Here is a 7,780-nt window from a genome sequence, read left to right on the forward strand (position 1 = left end):
GTCAGGCACAGAACACAGACAGACTACAGTCAGACACAGAACACAGGCAGACTACAGTCAGACACAGAACACAGGCAGACTAAAGACAGTCTACAGTCAGGCACAGAACACAGACAGACTACAGTCAGACACAGAACACAGGCAGACTACAGTCAGACAGAACACAGGCAGACTAAAGACAGTCTACAGTCAGACACAGACAGTCTACAGTCAGACACAGAACACAGGCAGACTAAAGACAGTCTACAGTCAGACACAGACAGACTACAGTCAGACACAGAACACAGGCAGTCTACAGTCAGACACAGACAGTCTACAGTCAGACACAGAACACAGGTAGACTAAAGACAGTCTACAGTCAGACACAGACAGACTACAGTCAGACACAGAACACAGGTAGACTAAAGACAGTCTACAGTCAGACACAGACAGTCTACAGTCAGACACAGAACACAGGCAGACTAAAGACAGTCTACAGTCAGACACAGACAGACTACAGTCAGACACAGAACACAGGCAGACTAAAGACAGTCTACAGTCAGACACAGACAGACTACAGTCAGACACAGAACAGGCAGACTAAAGACAGTCTACAGTCAGACACAGACAGACTACAGTCAGACACAGAACACAGGCAGACTAAAGACAGTCTACAGTCAGACACAGACAGACTACAGTCAGACACAGAACACAGACAGACTAAAGACAGTCTACAGAGACTACAGTCAGACAGAACAAAGACAGACTACAGTCAGACACAGACTACAGTCAGACACAGAACACAGACAATACAGACAGACTTGTCAGACACAGACAGACTACAGTCAGACAGAAAGACTACAGTCTGACGCAGACAGACTACAGGTGGTAAATCACAGCTGCTTTTCCAGCTTCCCTGGAAAAATCAGATGACCACGCTTGATCACTAAACACAGATTCAGTCAATCAACCAAGACTCGCTTGGTACCTGACGTGTACTTCTGTAGTTTACAAAAGTGTATCGTAGTTTAAGTGTATCGCTGAACAGAGACTGGACCTCCTCTGTAGCTGCCTGCTGAAGTTCTGCTAGGACGTCCGAGACAGAGCAAACTGAAACAGAAGAGAGCCTGAAAAAGCGTATCAGAGTGAGCTCTGTTAGCATTAGCGGGCTAATGGCTAATCTGTGTTAAACTGGTGGTAATCATTCCCTGAACATGCTTATGTTTTCTTTAGCTTGGTGACAGTCAGAGTCCAGTGTTTATTAGCAACTTTAGCCTAGCGTCTCCTGTTGGAAACTAAAGAAGCGCACCTCAGATACCGAACCTGTCTTGGCTGAGCGACCGAATCTGGGCTCAGTGGTCAGTCCTGATCCTCTGAGTTTTTGGGGACATTTGCTGGTTTCTTTAATATCCATTTACTTCTGGCCACCCACAAGAGATCCCAGCAGCTGGAATTACTAACGACGTCAGTGAGGTTTTAGTTTCGTCATTCAGAATGACCACTACTCTCCACCCCACGACAAGTCCAACGCCCGTTCACCCAGCGGCTGCACTCAGATCACTGACCTCTGTCAGACACTCGACACCGTGTAAATACAAATGCTATATCTATAGAAATACCTATGACGAATGAGTGAGCTATATATGAATATATATATATATCACATGTTTTTATTGTTTTGGATGAGTTTGATTGAAACTACTGAATGAGGGACCCAAAATTAGCGAAACGGCACCGTTCACGCACTGAAGCTCCGACGCGTTCCCAGTCCGGATTTAAGGAAAAGTGGCGTATTTATGAGTCTGTAAGTGTTTCCAGAGGTGGCAGATCCGAAATCCTAAATCCTGGAGCGGATTATTCACGTTCTGGACCTGGATTTGCCACCTCCGGAGTTTAATTGTAAATAGTTCTGGTTATGATCCTGTGGTCCCGAGTCCCGAGAGTCGGTGTCCGAGACACACCGCGGAGCGATAACTGAGGCTGACCAGTGACTGTAGGAAGGACGGACAGCCCAGCGCCTCTCAAAACTGAACCACCGCAGGTCTAGCGCCTCTGCTGGCTGGTTGCAGTATGGTGTGTAGCTCCGCCCATCCAAACATGTTCCAATGACAAAACAGAAGAAGGGGAGGGTTTACCAAATGAGTAGGCGAGTCTGGCTCCGCCTCTGGGCTGTACTACAAATTTGACAACATGGCGGACAGTTTTGGCTTCGTATCTTTAGAACGGAAGGGAGCGGAACCACGGCGTCCGTGTTTTCTACACCCACTGAGACTAACTATGGAGCTGCGTTAGCATAGCTGCATTAGCATAGCTGCATTAGCATAGCTGCATTAGCTTCCGTCAGGATTGCAAAAACACACCAGAGAGATTCTGAGTGAAGGGATGTGTTTTGTGTTTGTATTTATATCTTTGTGGGGACCAACCCCTCAAACCCAGACCCCCCCACCCCCCCTCCACCAAAACTACAGCTGTGCTCAATGTTAGGTGTAGCGTTTAGCATTTAGCGTTTAGCATTTACATAAAACCCTAAAACCCACAAAGACAGGAATGTGTGTGTGTGTACTAGTACGTATGTATATGTGTGTGTGTGTGTGTGTGTGTGAGTGTGTGTGAGTGTGTGAGTGTGTTTTGCTGGCAGTTTGTCAACTCTGAGCTGAATTCCAGGCTGTTTTGTGAGGAGGACACATGCTAATTAAAGCAGACTCGGTAGCATATGCTTAGCCCCTTGCACGCTACGTGCTAACCATAATGGCAAAGTGGAGAAATTCCTCTGAACCACAGCAGGGCAATGCCGAGGGAAACGACGCCAGCGTCCGGCCGCCGTCTTCCCGCCCTCCTGCAGCGAATGCCTAAGAAAAAAAACACAGCAGGCATTAGCCGAGTTAGCATAGCTGCTAGGCACTTCCCTCAACACCACAGGTTAAATGTTCCTCAGCACATCAACAGCGCGTCGCCGGACAGCGTGAGCCGATAACATTGTGGTCATCAGTGGTCCCACGAGTTCTCTCAATTTTTCAATGCGATGTGTAAAAAACAAAGTATTTTGTAGGAAAAAATAAAGGAAATAAAGAATAAATATAAATTATTTTGAAATGTTTATGAGCATGTGTACATTTTGTACAGATCAAGCGGATTTTATATTCTGGATTTTGTATCTCTGGCTTGCCTTGGGCCTGTTTCTGGGTGTTTGTGCTTCTTCTTTGGGTTTGAGGTTTCCACAGGAAGCAGTGTGTGAATTCTGTGTTTAATGGTTCAGAGAGTCTGTAGCCATTCACAAACACCAACCTGTACAAGTGTAAAGACTGACCAGTGAGTGGACCCCTCTGTCGCCGCCTGCTGAGGTTCTGGCGGGATATTTCTGACAGGCAAAAACGTTCACGCCTGGTCACTTCATACGCCTTGACCATCAGGATCATATCTGGAGAAAAGCAAACCTTAAAAAACTGCAAGACTCGATTCCTCTATCACTCAACCTCAGGTCATGTGCAACCAGAACCCCTCCCTGCACAACCTAAACCCCTCCCAGCACAACCTAAACCCCTCCCAGCACATCCTAAACCCCTCCCAGTACAACATAAGCCCTCCCAGCACATCCTAAACCCCTCCCAGTACAACATAAGCCCTCCCAGCACAACCTAAACTCCTCCCAGTACAACATAACCCCTCCCAGCACAACCTAAACCCCTCCCAGCACATCCTAAACCCCTCCCAGTACAACATAAGCCCTCCCAGCACAACCTAAACTCCTCCCAGTACAACATAACCCCTCCCAGCACAACCTAAACCCCTCCCAGCACAACCTAAACCCCTCCCAGCACAACCTAAACCCCTCCCAGCACAACCTAAACTCTTCCCAGTACAACCTAAACCCTCCCAGTATAACCTAAACTCTTCCCAGTACAAGCTAAACTCCTCCCAGTACAACCCAAACTCCTCCCAGTACAACCCAAACTCCTCCCAATACAACCCAAACTCCTCCCAGTACAACCCATACTCCTCCCAGCACAACCTAAACACCTCCCAGTACAACCACAACTCCTCCCAGTACAACCACGACTCCTCCCAGTACAACCACGACTCCTCCTAGAGTTGTGAACAGAGGGGTCCGCTCACTGTCCTGTTGGGTGTGGTGTTTGTTGGTAGTCTGTAAGTCTGCAGGGCCGCGGCGTCCCGTCTGAGCGTAGCACCTCATCAGTAGCTTCTCATTCTCCACTCCTTCATGTCTTATGGGATACTAAATTATTTTCCTCTACCTCATGTGTACAGCCTGTAGGTATAAACTGATCATGAATGACTGGTAAGAATGTATTTAAGTTATTTAACATCTTTGTATAACAAAGGCAAGAAAATCTGAAAATATTAAATGAATTTTTAAAGAACTTCTCATGGTGTGCTTCCTGTTATTTACTGCCCTTCCACTCACTGACTGGCCACTTTATCAGAAACACCTACCCTGTGCTTCCACCCACTGGCCACTTTATTAGAAACACCTATCCTGTGCTTCCACCCACTGGGCACTTTTTCAGAAACCTTGTGTCTCAACTCACTGGACACTGTTGAGAGATTGGACTGGTCTGGGGTAACTGGTGTGAGATCAGACTGGTCTGGGGTAACGGGTGTGAGATGGGACTGGTCTGGGGTAACTGGTGTGAGATCAGACTGGTCTGGGGTAACGGGTGTGAGATGGGACTGGTCTGGGGTAACTGGTGTGAGATGGAACTGGTCTGGGGTAACTGGTGTGAGATGGAACTAGTCTGGGGTAACTGGTGTGAGATGGGACTGGTCTGGGGTAACTGGTGTGAGATTGGACTGGTCTGGGGTAACTGGTGTGAGATGGGACTGGTCTGGGGTAACTGGTGTGAGATGGAACTGGTCTGGGGTAACTGGTGTGAGATGGAACTAGTCTGGGGTAACTGGTGTGAGATGGGACTGGTCTGGGGTAACTGGTGTGAGATGGGACTGGTCTGGGGTAACTGGTGTGAGATTGGACTGGTCTGGGGTAACTGGTGTGAGATGGGACTGGTCTGGGGTAACTGGTGTGAGATGGAACTGGTCTGGGGTAACTGGTGTGAGATGGAACTAGTCTGGGGTAACTGGTGTGAGATGGGACTGGTCTGGGGTAACTGGTGTGAGATTGGACTGGTCTGGGGTAACTGGTGTGAGATGGGACTGGTCTGGGGTAACTGGTGTGAGATCAGACTGGTCTGGGGTAACTGGTGTGAGATGGAACTAGTCTGGGGTAACTGGTGTGAGATGGAACTAGTCTGGGGTAACTGGTGTGAGATGGGACTGGTCTGGGGTAACTGGTGTGAGATGGAACTGGTCTGGGGTAACTGGTGTGAGATGGAACTAGTCTGGGGTAACTGGTGTGAGATGGGACTGGTCTGGGGTAACTGGTGTGAGATTGGACTGGTCTGGGGTAACTGGTGTGAGATGGGACTGGTCTGGGGTAACTGGTGTGAGATCAGACTGGTCTGGGGTAACTGGTGTGAGATGGAACTAGTCTGGGGTAACTGGTGTGAGATGGAACTAGTCTGGGGTAACTGGTGTGAGATTGGACTGGTCTGGGGTAACTGGTGTGAGATGGGACTGGTCTGGGGTAACTGGTGTGAGATGGAACTAGTCTGGGGTAACTGGTGTGAGATGGGACTGGTCTGGGGTAACTGTTGTGAGATGGGACTGGTCTGGGGTAACTGGTGTGAGATGGGACTGGTCTGGGGTAACTGGTGTGAGATGGAACTAGTCTGGGGTAACTGGTGTGAGATGGAACTAGTCTGGGGTAACTGGTGTGAGATTGGACTGGTCTGGGGTAACTGGTGTGAGATGGAACTAGTCTGGGGTAACTGGTGTGAGATGGGACTGGTCTGGGGTAACTGGTGTGAGATGGGACTGGTCTGGGGTAACTGGTGTGAGATTGGACTGGTCTGGGGTAACTGGTGTGAGATGGGACTGGTCTGGGGTAACTGGTGTGAGATGGAACTAGTCTGGGGTAACTGGTGTGAGATGGGACTGGTCTGGGGTAACTGGTGTGAGATTGGACTGGTCTGGGGTAACTGGTGTGAGATGGGACTGGTCTGGGGTAACTGGTGTGAGATCAGACTGGTCTGGGGTAACTGGTGTGAGATGGAACTAGTCTGGGGTAACTGGTGTGAGATGGAACTAGTCTGGGGTAACTGGTGTGAGATGGGACTGGTCTGGGGTAACTGGTGTGAGATGGAACTGGTCTGGGGTAACTGGTGTGAGATGGAACTAGTCTGGGGTAACTGGTGTGAGATGGGACTGGTCTGGGGTAACTGGTGTGAGATTGGACTGGTCTGGGGTAACTGGTGTGAGATGGGACTGGTCTGGGGTAACTGGTGTGAGATCAGACTGGTCTGGGGTAACTGGTGTGAGATGGAACTAGTCTGGGGTAACTGGTGTGAGATGGAACTAGTCTGGGGTAACTGGTGTGAGATTGGACTGGTCTGGGGTAACTGGTGTGAGATGGGACTGGTCTGGGGTAACTGGTGTGAGATGGAACTAGTCTGGGGTAACTGGTGTGAGATGGGACTGGTCTGGGGTAACTGTTGTGAGATGGGACTGGTCTGGGGTAACTGGTGTGAGATGGGACTGGTCTGGGGTAACTGGTGTGAGATGGAACTAGTCTGGGGTAACTGGTGTGAGATGGAACTAGTCTGGGGTAACTGGTGTGAGATTGGACTGGTCTGGGGTAACTGGTGTGAGATGGGACTGGTCTGGGGTAACTGGTGTGAGATGGAACTAGTCTGGGGTAACTGGTGTGAGATGGGACTGGTCTGGGGTAACTGGTGTGAGATGGAACTAGTCTGGGGTAACTGGTGTGAGATGGAACTGGTCTGGGGTAACTGGTGTGAGATGGAACTAGTCTGGGGTAACTGGTGTGAGATGGGACTGGTCTGGGGTAACTGGTGTGAGATTGGACTGGTCTGGGGTAACTGGTGTGAGATTGGACTGGTCTGGGGTAACTGGTGTGAGATGGGACTGGTCTGGGGTAACTGGTGTGAGATGGGACTGGTCTGGGGTAACTGGTGTGAGATGGGACTGGTCTGGGGTAACTGGTGTGAGATGGGACTGGTCTGGGGTAACTGGTGTGAGATGGGACTAGTCTGGGGTAACTGGTGAGCAGAGCTGAGTGTGTGTGAGCAGCAGGAAGTGGGGTCTGGGCAGTCTCCATGGTTTCCTGCTCCTCTACCACTTCCTGTTTTGTGGTCCAGATTCATTAAGTGAAGGAAGCAGCTGTGTGAAGCAGCTCTCAGCTCCAACTGCAGAGAACACACACCACCACCACGGACACCACCGCCCTCCACCACCCTCCACCACCACCCATGGGGGGGGGGGGTAGATGGGCAGAAAACAGCAGGCATGAGACCAAACAATCAAAGAAGAAACAATCAAATCATCCATCACTCGGGGAGGCAGAAAGACGGTGCTGCTTGGGTCCGGGTGGAGCGCTCTTCCTGTTACACCGCAGTAGTAGTAGTAGCTCCGGTGCTGAATTCTGATTGGCTGAGCCAGGTGGTAAAAGCAGTCTGAGGCTAAGCCCTCATTCAGTGTAATACTCTTCCAATGATAACACTGCTTTAAAGGGAACAACAGCCCAGAGAGGAACCACACTGGGTTCCGTAAAGAACCATGTTTGTAGCAGAACCTTTACAAACGTTGGAGAACCTTTTTCACCTTAAAATGGATCTTTAAGCAATGCCAAAGAAGAACCACACTGGGTTCCACCCAGAATTACTAATAAACAAGCGAAAAAACAAATAAGCAAATGATTGACAGGTGC

Source organism: Salminus brasiliensis, chromosome 9, assembly GCF_030463535.1.
Source record: "Salminus brasiliensis chromosome 9, fSalBra1.hap2, whole genome shotgun sequence".
Taxonomy (NCBI): Eukaryota; Metazoa; Chordata; class Actinopteri; order Characiformes; family Bryconidae; genus Salminus; species Salminus brasiliensis.